The following is a 22,514-nucleotide window of genomic DNA, read 5'->3' on the forward strand; positions in this document are numbered from 1 at the left end:
GAGAGGTTAAATAACTTGCCAAAGGTCACATAGCTCATCAGTGCACAGTCACGATTTGAACCCCCACCGTCTGGCTTCAGAGTCCATGCCCTCAGCCACTACATACTGCCTTCCTTTTAATACAGTCCGTGGAAGATGAGGGGGATTTAAGCAGATGAAAGAAGGGGAATGTGTGACATGAGTATTCCAGGGTCAGCATTCCAGGCAAAGGGAAAAGCTTGTCCAAGAGTCTCCCTGTATGATTCCATGTGGCACACGAGAAAAATTCCTAGTGGTCAGAGTAGTGGGATAAGTGAGGGTGCTGTTTGGGGTGTGAATGCCAACATGGGGGGGGATGGGCAGAGAAGGGAGCTGGCTAGGAGGGTTGAGAAGGTTCCTACAGAAAGGAAGCCAGTAAAGAGACTTCTGTAAAGGGGAGAAGGCAGAGAAATGATAGTGGGGTCCATGGTGTGTAGCTGCTACAAAAGTTTAAGTATGATGAGGAAAATCAGGCCATTTTTTTGGAGAGCAGGAGGCCACTGCTGACCTTTGCAACCTTGCAGCTAGAACAAAGGACTGAAATTACCCACAGTTGACAAGAAAAATCTAGGAGGAGAGTAGTGTGAATGCTTTTCTAGAAGTTTTATAGTAAAGGCAAGAGGAGAGAGAGAAGAAAGGGGACAGAAGGGAAGCTAGTGAGCTTCGCTAAGGATCAGAGATGGGGAAAGCAGAGTGAGGGGTGAGAGGTGGAGTGGAGGAAGCATCCTAGATGAATAAGTTTGAGGTTTGGAATTTCTCCCCTGGAAACCTCAAACTGAAGTCGTCTCTGGAGAACAACTTATTCTATTATTCTTTTAATTAATTAATAAGTATTATTAATTGGTATTTTATTATTGTTAATTATTATGATGATTTTTCAGGCAGTGGAACATACATATAGAGGATCAGATGCTATTTAATACAGGGGGCTTTATAAAACATCCTAGGCTATGAGGACTTGGAGAGAAGGAGTTGTGTGTCCCCAGCAGAGTGCCAGGTGGAGAGCAGGTTCTCAGAATGTGTTTGTTGAATGAATAAATGGGTTTTATTTATATTTTTATTGTGAATATTATAAAAAAAGAATATGGCACTGATTTTAAAACACTCGGAAACATAGTCATAAAAACTAACATTTTATGGACTGCAAGTCATTTTATGGAAATGTTGCAAATACATATATCCATCCTGCCTGAGGCCTTGAAGTAATAGGACCATTATAGGATTTCTCATTGGGTCATCAAAAAAGTTTCTGATCTCATATTCCTGCTACTTTACAGACAGAATCTGTATTTTATTAAAGGTAGGAAAAATAAATTGTTCTTGAAGCATAGGGTATAAAGGTGTTAAGAAAATGTAAAACAATTTTACTAGTGTCTTGATTACTAATTTAGATAGATGTTTATTCTCAAAATGTTCCAGAATTGCCTTTCTTTTTCCAGAAAGGTCAGGCATATGCCACTAAAAATACATTTAGTGCATTTGAGAATATTTTCAAGTGATTTATTGGGGTAATGTATGGACTATTTATTTAAATATATCTCTTATTTCCAGTAATGCCACAACCTCATTAGAAACGACTTGGCTCATTGCTTAAGCAAAATGATTTCACTATTTAGGACTTCTCCTTTAAAAATAGGCTATTTTCCTCTAACCATTTACCAGAATTTGGGATCTATTTTTAGAAAAGATGAGTAAGGTCATAGCCCTGAGCCTTAGGAAATTCTTCTAGAATTTGTGTCTGTTGTACATTCTGGTTCATTTTTTTTCTCCCATCTTGATTCTCCAGAGTGGAGAGAATTCTCCACTGAAGGTGTGAGGGCACAGTCCTTTCTCTGGGGGAATGTAGAATCCTCTGGAGAGGCTCTGTTCTGTGTTTTCAGTGGCAGGCACCCAGTCAGTAAAGTATGGGGGCTGGTTTTAGCAGTGAGAAATTGCTTGTGCTCTTTGGGGACATCAGAGCACTATTTGATGTATTAGCAAATAAAATTTGCTAACTAGTGAGTGTGCAATGCATAATCACCTCTCTGTGGCTGATATATTCAGATGCTTAGAACACATACATAGGCTATGAAGCAGAACAATAAAATGATGATATGTGGATGATATGTGGGATCCTTTTGGGATCTCAAACATTTCTGGTATGGCATCTAAGAGTTCCCTTGGTTTTATTCTTCTGACCCTGTCTTCCCCCTCACAAATAACCACCACCCTATATTTTGTGATTATTATTTATCTGATAAATGCTTTTAACATATGTATGTACCCCCCACCCCCAGCAATATGTTAAGTTTACTTGCCTTTGAGCTTTATAAAAATTTTATTGTACTGTACTTAACCATTTGCAACTGGCTATTTTCATTTGAAATTGTTTGCAAGATTTATCCATGTGGTTTTATTTAGCTGTGGTTCACCCATTTCACAGCCATATGACGTCTATTGTAGGGATATGGCACAGTTTATTCATCCGTGTCTCTGGAGATATACAGTTAGGTTCTTGTTGGGTCCTTAGTTATGGTAGAGCAGGGCTGCTGTGTGCCTTCTTGGGTGTTCTCGGGTACTTATGCAAGTGTTTCTCCAATGTATATGCCTGGTTCATAGGCTTGTGAAAGTTTAACTTTGTAAGATAGAGCTGGGCTGTTACTTTCAATAGTGCTGTTTGAATTTCTTACCCAACTTTATGAAAAATATGTCAATGCAGCTATGATTCAAAAAGAAAAGGAGTCACAGGTAGGTAGGCAGGCCGGCAAGAAGGGAGGGGGGCAGAGAGAGAAAAGAGAATTCCTCCAAATTGTTTAAGGATAGGGTAGAAAATATATAAATTTCCTCAGGTGTTTTGTTCTATCTAATGATCCAAATTCAACTGTTATAAGATGTTTAAAATGTTACTGAATTGAGAGATTAAAATATTTGTTAAATCCAGTTGGTGTGCACATTGAGGAAACTGGCATTTTCATTTATTGTTTGTTAATTGCCTTCTTTCCTGAAAGTAATTTAGCAATATGGAACAAAAGTCCTAAAAAAAAAAAAAAAAAAAAAAAAGGACAATTGACTTGGCAATTCCCCTTATGGGATTTTATTCTAACAGAAGTTAAAAATACATATAGAAGATGTTTGCTTAAGGATGTTAACTGCAGAGTTACTGATAGCAAAAAGAAAGAAGGAGAAATAATCTAAATGTCCAGAAGTTGTTGATTAAACAACTATGCAGCAATTTAAGATAATAGAAGGATCTGTGTTCTATGGTGGTGAGAAAAAGAAAACAATTATATTTATATGGACCATCCAACATATATGACTCATCCGATTTTTATAAAAATAAATTCTATCTTGGGGCTCCTGGGTGGCTCAGTCAGTTGAGTGTTGATTTCAGCTCAGGTCATGATCTCAGGGTCATGAAATTGAGCCCTGCATCAGGATCTGCACTGAACATGGAGCCTGCTTGGGATGCTTTCTCACTCTCTTCTTCTGCCCCTTCCCCCAGCTCACATGCTCTCTCACACTCTCTCTCTCTCTCAAAAATAAAATAAGATAACTTCTATATTTATTTCTACAGGAAAAATTATGTATGCAAATACATCAAACTTTATAACCAGTGGCAGGATTTTAGGTGATGATTATTAATGCTTATCTCTATTTTTTTTTCTACAAGAATAATGTATTACTGATTTTGACTAAATTAAAGAATAACATGTTGCAGTCCCCTTATTAAAGAGAAAGTGTGGAGATTTTTGATACTGCCTACAGTCCATTATCCACCTGTGGATTATCTTTAGAAATTTTTGCATCATACATGGGCATCTAGTATGAAGGCTTTCTCTCCCTTTCTCCCTGGGGATGTAAACTGATTTTATATCACCTTAAAAAACAAAAATGTTTTTACACAACCCCCACATGCATTCCGTTGAACGAAAGTTCAAATATCTGAATTGCTCTTGATCATATGTCCTAGCTCCAGTCCATTAGCCTGGATCATACGAACCAGCGTTGGCTACTCCCTTTCCCTCAGGTTTTCCACCAGATAGTTTAATATGTCTAATCCCATTTGTCATTACAACAACCTCATAAGGTGGGGAGAGCATAAAGCAGCAGGTATAATAATTATCAAGGCCTCTACTCCTGAAAACAATATTATACTACATGCTAACTAACTAGAATTTAAATAAAATTTTTAAAAAAAATTATTGAAGTCTTTTTCTTTTTTCTTTTTTTTCCAATTTGGTATAAGACCAGTCAGATATTTTCCATTTGAGAATCCCTGGTCTCTTGGAATCTTTGAAGATAATGGCCAGTAGTTCAGCAAGTTCATTAACTAATTCCCTTAAGATTGGGGAATGCGTGTTATCTGGACCTGCTGATTCACATATTGTACCATGTTTTCAAGTATTCCCTTACCTGGTTTATTTTAATGTCTATATTTAAAGTCTTCATTACTTCCTAATTATGTATGTTCCCTTCCTTTATTTTTCTTGTTAAAGACCAACTTAATAGAGCATTTTGGTATCTCTGCCACTCAGAGTCATCATTAATTTCATTCGCCTTCTCATTCATTAGTCCAGCCACTTCATTGCCCATGCTTTTCCCTCACCGGCCCTGTTTTCCTCGCCAGTAATCTCTTTGGTGGTGTTAACTCATTCTACCTTCTCTGCTGCTCTTACCTTTCTTTCCTTGACAAGCCTTAGAAAGAGTTTGTGCATTCACTTTTTTTTTTTTGGCTCTTCCTCATCCTTTCTCTATTTCCACAGTGGGCATTCTTCCATCCTTAGATCTTTTCAAGGTTCTTTGTCAAGCGGCTCCTTGCATTTTTTATTCAAGGCATCCTGGTCCTTTGTGGCTTAACTGTGATTTGAAAACTTTGTGCCCTTGCCTGTAGTGCTATCTGGGTTTCCTAATTCACCCAAATTGGATTTTTGGAAATCCTTGAACTTGAGCAAGTTCCTTAATGTTTTTAAATACAGAGATCAGGTCATATCACCAGGGCAGTGGTGTCTCACGGTCAACAGCATCAAAGACCATTTACAGTAGGGAGAGAGTCAGCACAGATGTGAGGTCATTGTTCATACCTTGGGCAGGATATAGAAATTTTCAGACCCCAAATCCGTCCTCAACAAAGAAGCTGAAGTGCTGTTGGTATTCCAGGTTGTTGACATTGATCTTGGTTTCCTGGGCAGAGAACACATCATGGATGGCAGGCAGCTTGCTGTTTAGAAAGGCAAGATTAATAAATGCTGCTAAGAGTTTCTTTTTCTAGTTTACATTAGTTAATGGAATTAGAACAAGTGCTAGATTTTACACTCATCAATTTAGATGCATCACTCCACAGTGTTCCTTCATTGATAGTATTCATGTGTAGACATGGTGATCTGCTGGCAGATATAATGATTTTGAGACAGCTTCCCTTTGAGTCTGTGGCAGCCATTGAGTCATGCTGCTCTGGTCTCCCTTTAAGAGGGAACCTGCCATAAGGAATGCAGTAGCTGACAGCCTCTAGTTAGAATGTCTCCAGGGAAGCTCCAAGCCAGTGACCAGGCACAGAGGTGATACCAGGGCCCACCTTTTTCTGGCCAGTGCAGAACTCCTCTGCAGATGACCTTTGCACAGAGTTGCCCTGTTGGGCTGGCCAAGCCTTTCTCCAGCCACACAGCAGTCTGAAGCCCTTCCTACCCTTTTCCTTCCTTCCCCTTCTTTTCATAGATCTCTGACTTGCACCGTGGTCTGAAGGCTCTCCCTGCCTACTCCTATACCCTCTCCCCTTTATGTGTCACAGGTGTTAACCACACTGTCTTACTCTTCTAGTTTCATCTCAGCATCTTCTTCTTGGAGGCTCTGAACTGACACAGGACCCAGCCCCCTTTAACCTTGCTAACTTACCCCTCCTCCTTCTCCACTCATACTGCCGGCATGGGTGTAGTCATCCCGTCTTTTATGTTACTTGATGGAAAACCCAAATGCTACAAAGTCACAGAATGCATGTCAGGCCAAACAAATACAGAATTGGGAGTCATCTCCAGTGTGGGAGTCTATATGCTACTATTCTCACTCATTAAAATAGATAATTGATCTCTTTACAGTTTGATCAAATTGGGTAATTCCCAGGGAAAGAGCTTGTACTTAAACCACAGAATCACTAGGTGACGCTGCTGCCCCACACAAAGGCGACAGCCTGAGCTAGGCTTGGCCAGAACCATTCTGGGCTCCGGGTCCTGCTATTTAACTTGGCTGGATAGGGCCTACAGGTCTGTAATCCATCACAAAATCTGAAAAAGTAATTTCTGGATCCATGAATCCAGGCTCCAGAAGAGCATGTTAAATTTCTCTCTTTCTCTTTCTCTCTTTCTCTCAAAGCTTGCAGAATTGGGTGTATGTGTGTGTGTGAAGGAGTTCTCTGGAACTCTTGACTTGATTCAAGAACTAACCATGGCTGCTCTAATTTCACCAAGTACTCACCCTCAGGTCTGACTGCTCACCCTTTGGATCAACAGACCAACTCAAAGTTCATCAATCCCTGCCCCCAGATCGGGAGAATCATCAATCTGAGAGATGTTGACACCAATGTCTTTAGCTAGAGTTCCTCAATAGAATTGCACATCCAGGCACGGCTCATTTACACTAGGAGCAGAGGGTGCAGGGCTACTTCTACGCTTGATGTCTTCTCTGCTGAACGCAGCACATACGTCCTCCTGGCCAGGATTCTGGCTTCTGTGCTGCCATCTTTTACGCTGCCTCCCCTACCTTTTTACATGCCCAGTCAGCAATCTGTAAACGTCACACCTGTCTTGTAAATCCTCATAGACAAAGCTGCTGAGTGGGACTAAAAATTTAACCCTGAAATTCACCCCCGCCCCCATCCCTATGCATAATACTCCTTCTTTAGAGCTGCTGGGTTGGCACATTAGTGAAGCTCAGTTTTAAGAAGTTGTCTTCTTACACACAGGATGACTATTTGGTTGCATAGAAAATACTTTCATATTTAGAGGACTGAATTAATTCATGTTTCCATCAGGGAATCTCCAGAACTACAACCATCAATCTGCTCTTTATGTTTTTCTAATATTGTCCCATCTTTTTTGGTCACATTTGACACCAGTAATGGTTAGGAATTTCCCAGAAGACTTCTGGCTCAGTGCCTTATGTAGAGACATTAGGAGTATGTCAGTGGGATAATTTTTGAAAGATAGCCCTAATATTGTTAATAGGTCCACAATCCAAGTACAATGCCACTCAGATTTGCTTGATTGTAAGAACACAGATTCTTAGGCCCATCTCCTGGAGATTCAGACTTAGTAGGTCTGGGGAAAACACTCGGGAATATGTATTTTAAGCAAGCAGCCCAGTGATTCGTATGATCAGGAAAATTCAGAAAACTGTGCCCCACTGAACAAAGTGGGTTCTAGCTATGAATCACAGTTCAATTCCAATCAGACACAGCAGAAGCCACAATGCAAAAAAAAAAAAAAAAAGATTCTGGAGATTTTAATAGCTAGAGAGAGAACCATCTGTGAGTCATGGGATGCCCTCACCAGGTAATTGGGCACCTAGGGTCATTGCAGCCACCTGGAAACTTCTGATAGCAAAAGCACTGGGGAATCTTTTATTAACATATTTAATGTGCTTGACTAAGGGGAAAAAGTAGAGGAAGCCAGGAGGGCTTGTTAGCAACCTCTCCCTGTGTAAAGTGTGGCAGAGAAACAATGCTTGCTTTCTAAGGAAGGGTTTAGTTTAACCCTTGACTGTCTTTCTCTGGGGAGAAGCAAGTGGGTATATATAAGCGTAACAGCCTTTTTTAAAGGGTGAGGGGTCCCTGGGGCTCCATGTGCAGTGCCTGGAAGGTAGACCTAGAAAGCCTCACAGACCTCTATCAGGGAACACGGTCATGGCTTCTAGGAGACAGCAGTCTGCCATGTTATATCCCAGGCTGCCCTCCTCCTCTGCTGGCGTAAGCTCGAGAATATCTGGGGACTCCAGAATATTGACCCACCCAGTAAGAGAGCTCTCCACCCCTTTCTCACGACTGAGGGGTGAGTGCAGGGCTCTCCCCGCTGAGCGGTGTAAAGCAGTGCAGAACTTTACTGCGAAGCTGCAGTTGGAGCCATGTGTCCCAGAGAACCAAGTGGAAACTTGGATTCTTAGGCTCTGTCACTTTGCACTCAGACTGACATTACACCCGTACACAAACCACAGTAGGTAAGACTCCAACTTACCCCCTCCCCAGCTGAGTTGGCCACCCCATGGGGAGTTTTTTGTTTAGTGGCAACAGCTAAGCAACAATGCATCAATCTCTTCTCTGCAGATAAATCATTCTGCAGTGGGGTGTACCTTTTTGTTTTCTATCCCTGAAAGAGTCTGGGGGTGGCTTTTTTTTTTTTTTTGCCTTTTTCATAAATAAATATTTTAACTGGAAATTTCCAAGCATATGACAGGCCTAGAATGTGAACTTGAATGTACTGTAATAGAAATCATCAGTTGCCATGGCGACGTGTTCCAAGAGCAGATTGCACCGAGTCACATGGGCAGAGAGTGCTCAGTAATACTAACACATCAGAGAGCGAGGCCACTTAACCTCAATCGCTTCCAGCTATTGTGCAGAATGCAATTGAATTTATTCCTAATTTCTGCCAGTGCTAAGGAACAAAATTTCCCTGCAGATTTTAATCTTACTCAGGCAAGCTGCAGCCAGTGCTCAGACACTGTTCCACACCAATATTCAGCCCAGCTACTCGCCCACTTTACAGCTCTATTTTCTTATTCTTATTTTTAATAATAGCTTCCCTCTCCCTGCTGGATCCCCAGCGTCCCCCTGCCCTGGGGAGAACTCCCCTCCTCCTTTCCGAATGGCTGCACGGTTTCTCTGACTCCATTCTGCTAATACAAGGAACACAGCTTCATAATAATACTGGTAAAAAAAAAAAAATGACAGGGCTCCACTCTCAGCAATAGCTTTTCTCCCCAGCCCCAAACCTGTTCTGAAACAGAATTCCCATCGGCTCTGGGGTGCACCTGGGAATGGCACAATTAACAACAGCCCCATCGTAAGAGGGCAAACTGGTGGATCAGTGAATAATATAATCAAAGTGTGTATTTTCAGTCCCTGTCACAATCCCGTCCCCCTGCACACATATAACACCCCCTGCCCTCCCCAACCAGGAGAGCAACACAGATTAGCAGGAGGTACAACCGCCGATCACAGAACACTCATTTCAGAGCTTATCCGCTCTTATGAAGGCTGATAAATCAGAGTCTCTCATATGGACAGTCTCAAGTTAGCAGCGTCATCGATCTCCCCTGCCCCTTTTAAGTTATTTGTCTTATTCACTTCCAAAGATGATATCAGAGATGCCAAATGAGCCTTTGTTTTCTGTGCTCTTGCTCTTCCCAGGGTGAGTTGCTGTGTTGTTGTGGGGAGCTAAGAGGCATGCTTCCAGGGCCCAGTTCTTTGTTTCCAACCCAAGGTCACCTCTCCCTGTCTGTTCAGGTGTTGTCAGGGGTCTGCCTGTGTTCTGAGGCACAGGCAGTGTCCTCCCTGGCTGAGTCTTTGCAAGGCCCTACCCTCCAACGACCACCTCCTTTTTGAATGTCACTTAAAAAAAAAGACATAAAACCTGCTTTAATAGCTAAATGAAGACAAGGGCAGAGTCCAGACCTTGACCACACTGAAGGTCTAGCAAAAGAAAACTTAAAAACATAGGGAAGACTATATGAAAAAAAAAAAAAAGTGGGATGGTTTCTGCAGTGTCTTCCTTTAAGTGGGTGGTTTCTTCTAAAAAGGAGGGAAAATGTAGTTGCAAATCACTTACTTAGCAATGCTGTTCTAATGCTCTGCTGCAGTAGGAAACATGGAGAGAAGTTAAGAGAGAGAATGGCAACATGGAATTAGGACAGACTGCCAGTGGTCCTTGCTGACTCTACACAGAGAGCTTGGTGACTATGAAAATCTTCACGGAGCCCGCGAGAGAAAAAAAAGCCAGAGAGGAAATGAAGTACTGCAATGAATTTTATATCAGCAAGGTGACATTTGGGTCTGGAGAGAGAACAGCACATGCCAAGCTATTGGTAGCACACATGGCTCTATGCCTGTCCTGCTGTGCCAGTGCCTCTGAGCGCCTTTGCCAAACATGTTCACCCCACATCTGCCTGGGGTGGTGGGGGAGTCAACCCTTTATCTTTTATCAGGGACTTTGCACCAGCCTGAACTCTCCCTGGCTAGGAGGGGAAGCCCTGTCCTCATAACTGGCAAACTGTGCAGCTATTCACAAAACTGAACATGTTTTCTAATCAAAATTGGTTTGATTTATTCTGGAGCATTATTTCCATACTTATTATTTCCATGCTGACTCTCTTGCTAGAGCTGTTCAAGCAGTTAAAATCTTGGAAGGTTCCAGGAGGATGTCTAATCTGTATCTAAGCAATGTCCCTTTAGGCAGAGTGGTGTTCTGGACCCTCTACTCATACACAGCTATGTGGGTGGGGACCACTGAACTTCATGGGCTCCTACTGAAGAAAGATGGTGAGAGGACATCAGGGAAAAGTCCAAGTATTTTATTCCTGATGAATTTCATTAAAGGGAAGGGCAATCTGCCCTATTATGCTAATATCTGCAATAGTAATTTTATTATGTTCGTTAATCTATAGTCAAGGAATAACATTATTATAGTTCTTATAGCTTTTCAAAGTACTTCCGTAACTATTAGCTCATTGGAACTGCACAGCAACCCTAGGATATAGGTGGGGCATATTTTACAGATAAGAAACTAGGGTGTAGAAAAGTTGGGGTTAGGACAAAATCACAGAGTAAGGATAAGATCTACATCTCAGGACACTTGATGCAGTTCTCTTTCCACCACCATGGACGGGCTGGGGGCCAGAGTACCTGAATTTTCTGAGAGAAATGGCCCCCAGAGCTTCCTTCCTTCAAAATTTGCTATAGTTATATCTTAGGAAAGAACCAGCCCATGGGTTAATGGGTGGGGGTTGAGCAGAGGATAACCATGTGTGGGTTGGGCATGAAGGGGCCAAGTGTCTCTGACCAAGTTTGGTGTGGATTCTACTCACTAGAATTTTCCAGATCAGATGAGGGCAACCTAACCCAGTTCAATCTTCCCTCTTGGGAATTGTGGATTCTGATGGCAAATGAGAAGGCAGGTCTAGTTCTCCTGTGCAAGAAGCTGTTGTACAAATCTGCCTAAGAAGCAGTGGGCCTCAGACTGTAGGTATCATTTGAGGTTTTGATGTAGCCGAGTTGACTCTGCCAAAATACAAACCATTGCATCTGTAGCTACCTGGTAATGGAAGTACCAGACATCCTTACCCTTCCCTTTGCCTCCCTTATCCAGAAACTCTACCCTACCCTGTCCCTGGTGGTATGGGATGGGGTCAGAAATGGGTTGAGAGTCTGATAAATACATTACTTAGTGATTAAACACACACACACACACACACACACACACACACACACGAATTTTAACACTGGCTTTTGAGATGGCTGGTGGGAAAAAAATCCCTGTACTGCTCCAAGTTTCTATGGATCCTGTGAACCTCTATTGCAGAAAGTAACCTGAATATGGCTGGGTACTATTTAAATATACCAATCTATTTTGTCTTTCTTTTCCTCTTTTTCTTTCCTTCCTACAAACAAATAATTTGATTGGTCATTGCCTCTAGGGAGGCATGCCACAAGGCAGGTGAAAGTCTTTCTGGCTTCCATATTACTAAAGCTTGAGGTCCTAGGGCAAAGCTTCCAGTGAGGGTACTAGCAGCCCAGAAGGGGCTTTAGAAATGTATGTCATGAGTATCATTGGTTGTTTAAATGAATGGAAGTACTGTCCACGTTTTGTTCCCTAGGGATTAGAGATGGTAAGTGTCCAATAATGAATGGGCAGGGGCTGTCATGCACCAAATGCCCATGGTGGCCTCCCTGTCAATTTCAGAGAGGAGATTTGGGAGCACAGGCCTAGAGTCTTGAAGATACAGCAAAAGCAGAAGGATTCCCTAGGGCCTAAGAGAGATTGCCTCAAAGCTGGGAAGAGTGAAAGGGGAGGAGAGAACTGAGGAAGAGCAAAAGTAGAGAAAAGTCTGTGAAAGGGGACTTGCTCCCTGAGACCTGACAATATATCTACACAAGGGGCAAGATTTCAGAGTGAAGTTCATGAATGGCACATCTAGACCAGGGTTTCTCGACCTTGGCACAAATGGCATTTTGGGTCAGATAATTTTTTATTTGGTGGCAGCACAGAAGTTTGGCTTCCATGGAATACCTAAACCGAGTTAATACATATCCAGAATTTTACAATGACATCTGGTATTCTCTTCCTCATCTCTTGCACAAGGAGGCAAGATAACAATCCACTAGTGATGGGCTCTGTTTGAAGGAAATTGCTCACGTGTTAGTTGGGCATATACTATCAGACCTTGGAGGATAGCAGACTGTCTGGGAAAAAGAGGAGTAGCCTGTGAGCCCCAATTCTGTATGCTGCTAGTGACATACACAGAGATTGTCCTCTGTGGGGTCCCTGGGTGCTTTAGCTGGATTACGGTCCTCGGTCTGGCTGACTATATACTTATTGCTCTTTTATTTATTGTTTCACAGTCTGAATAACTCCTTGTTTCCACCCCAGCCATGGGACAGATTTGCAGAGCTCCCCAGATTGCGATAGAATCCCCATTTGTGAGTCCATTATTGCTTTTCCAGCTCTTTTCCCAGCATGTCTTCAACACTGGCCTGGAAATGTCTGGTGGAAAAGCTGACATTTGGCTCTCTTTTCTCAGTTCTCAGACTTTCCCTCGAGAGGGTGATGAGACACTAATCTGAGTTCATAATTTTATGCTGAACAGTTACCCTTAGAACAATGCATTTTGGATTTAAATTTAAATTGGAGTTTGAGAGGTGTGAAAGTTAGAGGAACTATGTCCACATTTTCATTATAGATACTCCTCATTCCCAACAGTTGTTAGAGAGATCTTCAACACTTCCCACTTTACATCTGGTTTCTAATTCAGTTAGAATAGTATATGCTTCCTCTGAATATGATAGTTAGGAACAAATAGCAATTGTCAGGGTAATTCTCTCCAACACAATAGCAAATACTTTTCTGGAATACAGAAGAGCCTGGCTCTAAAATAAATAATAATAAAGACTTCAACTAAAGTTGCCAAAACCAGTCCTTTAACATTGAGTTGGTCAAGGGATTGTGCTGAATTTCTAGCTTATATTCAGCCATCACATTTGTTTTTTCCTCTGAGCTTATTTCTGTCCCGGGAAAGGGCTAATATTTATTAATTACCCACTATCTGGCTAGCCTTTATATACAGCATCTCAGTTCATTAAAAAATACTTTATCTTTCTTTCTTTTTTTCTTTTTTTTAGAATAAGAGAGAGAGAGAGCATGAGGAGGGAGGGGCAGAGAGAGAGAGAGGGGAGGGAGAATCATAAAGAGGCTCCACGTCCAGTGTGGAGCTCAAAAAATACTTTCAAAGCTCATTATTTTTGTCAGATAAAAACTAGAAGACTAGATATATTAAAAGGCCATTAACTCTACAAGGTAGGTCGTGGCCGAGTGGCAAAGTATCCTAGTCATTCAGAGACACTGAATTCCAAGACTAAAGCTGTGTGAAGGCTTTCACATAGGCTGTTTCCCCCAGGAAGGCCTCCTAAATCCTTTCTTCATTTTCCTCCACCAAACTAAAGTTAACTCTCCTATTCTGGAATTTTCACATCACTTTATTTCTAGTACTAATACCCAATACCTAGTATATATATTTTTTTTAATTTTTATTCATTTGTGATACTCACAGAGAGAGAGAGAGAGAATGAGGCAGAGAGACAGGCAGAGGGAGAAGCAGGCTCCATGCACCGGGAGCCCGACGTGGGATTCGATCCCGGGTCTCCAGGATCGCGCCCTGGGCCAAAGGCAGGCGCCAAACCGCTGCGCCACCCAGGGATCCCCCTAGTACTATTTATTGATGTTTTGTCTCCCTTTTAGAGGGAAGATCATCTCTTTCACTCATCTCCTTGTGGATGCCTTGAGTAGGATCTTGTACTAGAAGGTAGAGTAGGCTGAGAAGATACCCTTGAACAGATGAACCATTGAATGAATGAATGAATAAATGAAAGAGTTGATGTAGAATTTGAGCTGGATCTTGAAGGACAGGCAGTAATAAATAAATAATAAATCAGTCATTAAAAATTAGAAATTCTGGCTGGCGTCCATCTGGAGTCCTTACTGAAGTTTTTCATTAGCCATGGTAAGAACCATGCATTTTTTTCTCCTTTAGGTCCCACCCTGACACTCATTAGAATTGTTTACAAGTACTGTGGACTTTAGTGATATCAAGGCTTTATTGGGATAGGGAGTTGGCACTTCATTGCAGAGATCCCATTACTTCCCTGTAGGAGGCTGTCACTTCTCCAAAGTGCGCTACCTCTGGTGCCAATCTCTCACTCATGCATTCTCCTCCTGACTGCTGGGAGCACATAGGCATGCTGCATGTCACCTGCTCCTCTGGCTCTTGACAATCTCCTTCCTTTGTTTCCAAATTCTACGCAAATTGCTTGGTTGACAATCAAAGCCTGCTAACATCAAACAGCTGCTATAGACAGGTGTGTTCTACAGTTACCTGCTGTTTGCTTTCCTCAGCGGGGACTGATATGACAAACAAAACCAGGAGCTGGGTGCCAACCTCCTACTAACATTTTTCAGACTTGAAAATTCAACCTAAAAATAGCCTTCCTCATTCCTCATCAGTGTGTAGCTGGGTTGGATGCTGTACAGCCCCACTGATTATTGCAGTGCTTGGCAAAAAGCTGGGAATCACACTGGCTGTATCCAAGCAAAGAGGCTGCATAGTTCAGGAGCTCTTGATTTCTCAAGAATACCCAGAAGCCTTAAAATATTTTTCCAGATTTTTCTTTCTTGTTAACGTGACTATATGAATGTTGTTTCTTGCTTTCTGCTTTTAGCAGTCTTCCCATAGTTCCCAGGTTTTGACCTTGGAAAGCTGCTGTAACTATCCTGTTTAATCTCAAATGATTAGGGGATATGAGGGCATGGCAAGTTGGTGGAGGAATGGATTTCCACTTCTAACATTCCTTCCTGTTATGCTATGTTATGCTAGCAGCCATCATTTTCCACACTTTCTTTTATGCACTAGATGCTTTTGCACCTAGGATTCTGGATGTGGTTAAGTTCTGCCAGTTAGATGTACCTGCATGAATTGTGGAAGGTGACATGGGGCTGAGCCCGGTGTTCTGGGGCCATTGTTTCTCTGATGGCATCTTCATGGCTGTGTTGGGATTTCCGATGGTGGTCACTTCCTGACTGTACTGCTTCCTGATCACAAACCAAGCAGCAGTTTCCTTGGTGGTCTTCTCCTTAGAGTCACTTCTGAAAGCTCCACTCAGCGTCTGTCTCTTCAGCTTCTCTGGCAATTTTGTAAGTCATCTGATACCCCACTTTAACTTGCGAATGTGAATTCTCTTCTCTATGACTGATCCTTAACCAATACCGAGGATAGTTGGTCTAGACATTCATCCTCCCTACTTGGCAAGATGCACTGAGATAATCAGCCAGTTGGCAGGGGCCAGAGCCTCAGGCTGGCAGCTGGGAGAGAGGAGGATCACTGTTCTCCAAGGAAGAACTTGTTTGCCTCTGCGCCTATGCTCAAGTGCTCCCTTCTGCTTGGGATATTCCTCTTCTTTTGAGAGCCACTCCTTTTCCCAAGCTGGAAGTAGTTTTTGCTTCTCTGAACTCTATGGCCACCCAGGATACTTGTCTCATGAGGTGATGTATGTATAGGCCTGATAACATTTGAGACAGGAATAAAAGAATGGAGGAAAGGATGTATATACATAGCTATGCTTCCTGGCTACAGACTAATCAACCATTTTTTATCATTTGCCTCCACGTAGATTTTGGGGCCTTTCAAAGACCTCATACCAGTTTAAATGACGGCATCAGAGCAGCAGCACTGCCCAGTGGAACTTTCTGTGATGATGGAAATGTTCTAGATCTACACTCTCCAGCAGGGTGGCCCCAAGCACAGGTACTTGAAATGTGGCTGCTGTAAATGCAGAACTGAATTTAAAATTTTGCTTAATTTGAATTAATTTGAATTTAAAGAGCCATAAAGGCTAGTGACTGCCATATTGGAGAGCAAATTAAAGTACATACTATTTTGACTGGCACATGGGCCAGGACCCTCAAGATGTCATTGTCAGTGTTTATGGGTTGGGAATTTGCCTTTCTGGCCCAGGACAGGGCTTAAAGCTTAGGAGAAAGAGAAGTGGAAGCTTCATGGGGAGATGACAAACAGGACATTAACTTTCAAATACTCTTTTCCATAATTTTTAAAAGTGATTAGCTCTTAGAAATGAATGATATTTCCTACTTCTTGTACCACTGAGGTTTAGCGCTGTGATAACACAAAGGCAGAAAGTCACTGGAAGAATTGTTTGGCCACATGTTGAGTGGATCCCCTGCCATGGATCAGCATTGAACAGATGACTCATTTTGGAAAAGATAATCAGCTTCTCATCAACACATCCCCCCACCCCTGCCCTGGCTCTGTAGCATCTCCTACAGCAACTGAAAGTGTATGTCCAATTGCACTGGATGTCAAGGATGAAAACAAACCCCTGTGGGTATCCTGGATTGCTGTAGGTAGGTTGAACCCAACACATTCTTGTCTTGGCCACTTTGTTGGCTGTTATTACATACACAAAAGGGTATGACACAAGCACAGGGCTGGGATCAATGCTGGAAACAGAGAATATAGCACAGATGATGAGCACACATCTGTGGTTACCTGGCTGCAAAATGGCTTCTTTTCATGAAGTTCTAAAATTTACATGCAGGGCCCTTTTATTTATAGTATCTCTTTCATAGGATTCTTAGAGATCAGCGTTTCGTATCCTAAGAGAAGACAGTCCTTGGATTTAGTCATTTTTGTAATAAATCTGCCAGAGGAGGATACAATCATCAATCATACTTCAGTTCCCTCTGCTAAGTGCTCATATTCTTACTTAAAAAACAGAGAATTCTCTCACATATACAATTTATTTTTTCTGCTGGGCACATATATGTACACACAGACAAAAATTATACATCCATGGTCACATGTTGTGAGTCTAGAATTTAATGACACTAGGGGAATCACCTAAATATCGGCTTCATCCTGGTTGATCTCTAAACAATTTTGAGTGGACTGCTGGGAAGATAAGCACACCTGCTTGGCCTGGGAAGGGATGTGAACCTGGAATTCTGAATATAGTGTTCAGGTGCTTCCCTGGCATGCTAAATGGCTTCACTGAGGAAGTTGCTGCTGCACATTTAATCTTCCCTCTCTCCTCCTTGTCTACTCTACTCTTCCCTCTTTACTCCCTGTCATGTACCCTCCATTGCTGTGCACAGTCTTACATGCCCAGACACAATTCCACCCTCCAAAGTAAGAGTTTCTATGTGGTTCACTTGGGGGTGAGGGGAAGGATGGATAGGACTGGGAACATCTCTCCTTCTCCTTCTGCAAGTTCCTCCTTCTCTTTCTTCTAGAACTCTATTTTTAGCCTCATTCCAAATCCTCATCTCTCTCCAGCACCTCCTGGCTAACCATGTAAGACCGCTTTCACCCAGGACTCCTCTGACTTTAATCAGGACGTTGACAATGTGCTGCAATAAGCCTCTCAAACATCTCCTCTTAGAATAAGCATAAAGAATTAACTTTTTATTATGGAAAATATCAAATACAAGGGTTGAGAGAAGAGTATAATGAATCATCCACTTCAACAATGATCAATAGTTTACCATTTGTGCTTTATCCATCCCACATCATCTTTTTTTGGCTTGAGTTACTTATTTAAAAGCAAATCTAAGTCATTGTATTATCTCTCTTACAAACACTTCAGTAATTATCCCTAACAGATAAGAACTTTAAAAAAAGTATCATTGTCACGCCTAGCAAAATTCGCAAAAATTCCTTACTGTCATCAATATTTAAATAGCAGGCCCATCATTTTTTGAGTAAATAAAATTGCCCTTTTGAGAGAGCAATTAGGCAGTGGATTTCAAGATTTAAAATGCCTATATGGCATTTTGACTTTGTGTTCCATCATGTAGAAGTTTATCTTAGCATATACTACATCTACTGAACTATGTATGCAGAGAGCATGGTTTATGATAGTTCGAAATGGAAAGCAACCTAAATGTTGATTAAAGGGGTTGATTGGGGCATTTATACTAGGTGATTAAAATAAGATGGTAGCTCTATGTGGTTTGATATGAAAAGCTACCTAAGACATTATTGAGTTAAAAAACAATAGCAGGAAGAATATACAGGAAACTTCTGGGGAAGACCTGGAGGGAGAGGGTAAGAATTAGATAGGAGGAGAATTCCACTTTTCACCTGATACCTTACTGTGCATTTTGAATTCTTTTTACTATGATGATGTATTACTTTTATAGATAAAAATAGTTAATAAAAAGAGTATTCTTATCACAAGTTTGAAGAACTCTGATTTTGTTTCTGATGGTTTCTTATGTAAATACCATCACAGAAATTACTAGTGTACTTGTATAGCTAGCTCTCCTTTTCTTCCTTAATGAGGAAGATGACATTCCTCTGCCTCCTGCAGTTAGGCAGGGCCACGTGACTAGTCCTAGCCACTGTAGTATGCATGCAAATAATGTATGTCACTTCCAGGCTGGGGTATTTGAGAATTGATATGCCACCTCTGTGTTCTCTTGTTCCCTGCCATGATCACTCTAGGGGCTTCTTGTTGAGATAGCAATGTTCCCAAAGAGAGGGACCCAAGGTCCCTGAGGCACTCCATGGAGGACCCCCAACGTTCAGACTTTGCATAAATATGAAGAAAGATTTTGTTGTGTTAAGCTATTAGATTTCAGAGTTTGTTACCTCAGCTTTGTTGATCTTGTCCCGACTGAATTGGTAATGAGAATAGAACCACTGGAGGCACAGAAGAAACAGACTTCCACAGACCTTGGTGACATTGTGTGGAGTGATTATAAACCTTTCCTGCTAGCTAATGTTGGCATAATAATGTATTTGAACTGCAAGAAAGGTAAGTACAATTCCTAGGTGCAGAATTCATATCCACCATTTGGCCATGGTGGTGACTTCACTGAGAACATTTGCACAACCAGGAAGACTGTTCTCAGACTTTTAACTTAACACTTAAGTCCAATGATGTATTTCCAGTCTAACTTCTCCAAGCCTCCTTGGCTCAAGATAGACGGGAGCCATCACAGCTAAGCCCTGCCTATCATCCTTGATGTCCCATGGAATAATGTCAGCAGGTGAACTTTAAAAGCATCAGGTGCTCTGAGGGTCTGAGTCTCTTCCTTTTCCATTGCTCTAGGGTGACTGCGTATGAAGTTGGGAGCTGTAGTGACAACAACCAGAGAGCCAGAAAAGAAATCTCACTGCTTTGCTTTGTCTTGGTTCCAATCAACTAAAAATGAATGAGTGTCTTCACTAGATAACTGCTAGTTGGAAGATGGAGCAGAGTTCTGAGGAAGTGAGAGTAGTGACTTGGAGGGTTTGGCAGAGATGGGACAAATCCCATCAGATGCAGATCTCTGCATCTCCGAGGCCCTAAGAGAAAAAAATAGAGCAAATCTGAGCTCAAATTCTGGCTATGTAGACTTAGGCAAATTACTTAGTCTCCTAGAGTCTCAGTTTTATTTTATGGGTTGTTGAGAGGTTGAAATGAGGTAATGCATATAACAGTCCTTATAGAGTGGCTGGCAAAGGGGCAGAACTAGAAGAGCCTCCAGGTAGGGGGACTCCACGACCTACATCTATTTATAACTTTTGGAACTGAGCCAAGGCCTGGGGAGCACCAGGATGCCCACTCACTTGCAGCTGGGATGTGGACACTCCAGAAGGTCAGCTCCATAGGGTAATTCCAATACTGCATTGGCAGTTCACCATCAGTATGATGCAATAATGACTGAAACTCAGAGAGCCTGTATAATGAGCACTTACACTGGTCTAACCACTTTCTGTTAAGCCCTGCAAAAGTCCTGTGGGTGTGACTATTGTCATTTCCAACTTTTTATATTTATTTTTTTGATTTTAAAAAAGATTTTATTTATTTATTTTAGAGAGAGAGAGAACACAAGCAGTGGGGGGTGGCAGGGAGGGAGAGAGAGAAGCAGACTCCCTGCTGAGCAAGGATTCCAACATGGGACCTGATCCCAGGACCCTAGGATCATGACCTGAGCCAATGATAGACACTTAACCAACTGAGCCAACCAGATGCCCCTGTCATTTCCATCTTATAAATGATGAAACTGAGGCCCAAGAGGCTAAGGGATTTGCCCAAGTCCAGACAGCCCATATGTGGTAGAACTAGGATCCAAACCCAAGGAGTTTGATTTAGGGTCCAAACTGTTAATCACTATTTCCCAAAGTACTGCTCTCAGCTAACTCAGTGTGGCAATGATGACTATAGATAAATAGTGACGACCAAAAGCTGGCTAAGGAATGTTTACTTCTTAAAAGATTTATAGTAAACTTCATGTGACTCATTATTCACCCAGAATACACGTGATACCAACATTTTTAAACATGTATGCAGGGAGATTTTAAGTGGGAAAATACACCTGTGTAGTTTTCAGTGTTGCAAGCAATACAAGATGTGTCAGAAAGGCAGTCCTATGCAGCATGACTCCAATTACCTGGAATTCTATTTTGTCCTGATAGTCAGCCTGGAATGGTGGATCAGATGGCAGAGAGGCTTAGGGGCTCAGCAAAGAAGTCTGGGATTTGCCTTGAGTCATTGGAGGTGATTGAAGAGGGGACAGACATAATGAGATAATGTCAGCTACTATTAATCTGGCAGTGGTGTCCAGGTAAAGGAGAAGAGAGGCTGAAGGCAGGGGGCCAATGAGAAGGCTGTTGTGGGAATGAGGGCGTGGCTAGCATTGAAGTAGAAAGAATGAAAAGAAGGGGGTGTCTGGAAATGAAAGGAAAAACCAACAAGACTTGGTGATTAATTGGATCCTGGGGTAGGGGAAGCAGGCACAGGTTTTTCAGGCACAGGAAGAGATGACTTTGTGGGAAAGAAGGTAGAATCACTGACTTTTACGTAAGATGGTAATGTTGAAGAGCAGTGGATAATAAGTGGCAAGAGATACTGGACTGGAAGGTAGGGGAAACTCAAGAGTTATGACTTAGTAGAGAAATGGGAGCTACAGTGGTGAGAATTGGAAAAGTAGTGAGAGCGGGACTGAGAACCAAGAAATGGGGAGAGGAAGTAGGAGTCCCTGAGAGGTGGGCAGAGCAGTGAGTGTCAGCATCAACAAAGAGAAAGATAGAGATCTGCCCATAGAACCTAACTAGAAGACTATTGATGACATTTGAGAGTAGTTTCAATGGAGCTGTATTAGTCCGGGTTCTCCAGGGAAATGATCAATTTTATATGTATGTGTATATAAACACATATTTATATATAAGATTTTTTATGCATATTATGCATATATTATATACATATGATCTGTTATAAGGAATTGGCTCACACAATTATGGAAACTAAGAATTTCCAATACCTGCAGGTAGCAAGCTGAAGACTCAGAAGAGCTGATATGTAAGTTCAAGTCCAAAGACCTGAGAATCAAGAGAGCTGATTGCATACATTTCAATTCAAAAGCCACCCAGCTAGAGACCCAAGCAGAGCAGATATTCAGTCTGAGTCTGAAGGCTGAAAAAGACCAATGTCCCAGCTCAGGCAAGAGAAGTTTCCTCTTGCTTAGTCTTTTTGTTCTATTTAGGTCTTCAGGTGATTGGTTGAAGCTCATCTACATTGGGGAGGGTGATCTGCTTTGCTCAGTCTACCAATTCAAATCTTAATTTCATCCAGAAACAACCTACAGACATGCCCAGAATGTGTGACCAAATGTCCCAGCAGCCCATGTCCTAGTCAAGTTGACACAAAAAATAAACCATTGCAAGTGCCATGAAGTCAGCTTTTTGGGGACTAAATAAGGAATGTGTGGTGGGGAAAGGTGGAAGGAAGACATAGCCACCTCCTTGAGAATGTTGGCAGCCAAAAGGAGAAAAATCACATGCTAAACTGAAGGGGCAGCAGGGTCAACAAAGAGTTCTTTAAATGATAGAGGAGACCTTTAGACTTGACTCTCCTTTGCTAATCCATAAGGACATTCACTTAATCTTTTTTCCCCAAAAGGTTATTGGATTGAATATACAATTTCCATTCTAACTATGTTTGCCTAAAGGTAAGTTTAAGTTAGTTTGCATTTTTGGCAGGCACGCCAACTATTGGCAGAAAAAGATGGTTGTGAAATGATCTGGGGTGAAGGAAAAATCAAATCTATGATCTAAAATGTGTTGTGAATAAAAGTGCACACTGCTTATAAAGATAATCAAAGTTAATTGTTTTATGTTATTTGTGGCTTTTTGTCATTGAAGCAGAAGGGATCCAGTTTTTTTTTTTTGCCAGCATTTGTCGGCGTGCCTTAGCATTTACTTAA

General features: G+C 41.8%; 1 long non-coding RNA gene across 2 annotated transcripts in view; it reads right to left on the reverse strand.

The window, feature by feature from the left end:
- The window catches only part of LOC112646585 (uncharacterized), a 126,029-nt gene that overhangs the window by 12,520 nt on the left and 90,995 nt on the right, over positions 1–22,514 (reverse strand). Inside the window, exon 7 of one of the 2 annotated variants that reach the window (XR_003127737.3) lies at positions 17,187–19,614. The exons of the other annotated variant lie outside the window; for it this stretch is intronic. This is a non-coding gene — a long non-coding RNA (uncharacterized LOC112646585). Of the gene's footprint in view, positions 1–17,186; positions 19,615–22,514 lie in introns of those variants that run through there. 2 annotated transcript variants of the gene reach the window in all.

Source organism: Canis lupus, chromosome 5 (genome assembly GCF_003254725.2).
Source record: "Canis lupus dingo isolate Sandy chromosome 5, ASM325472v2, whole genome shotgun sequence".
Classification (NCBI taxonomy): Eukaryota; Metazoa; Chordata; class Mammalia; order Carnivora; family Canidae; genus Canis; species Canis lupus.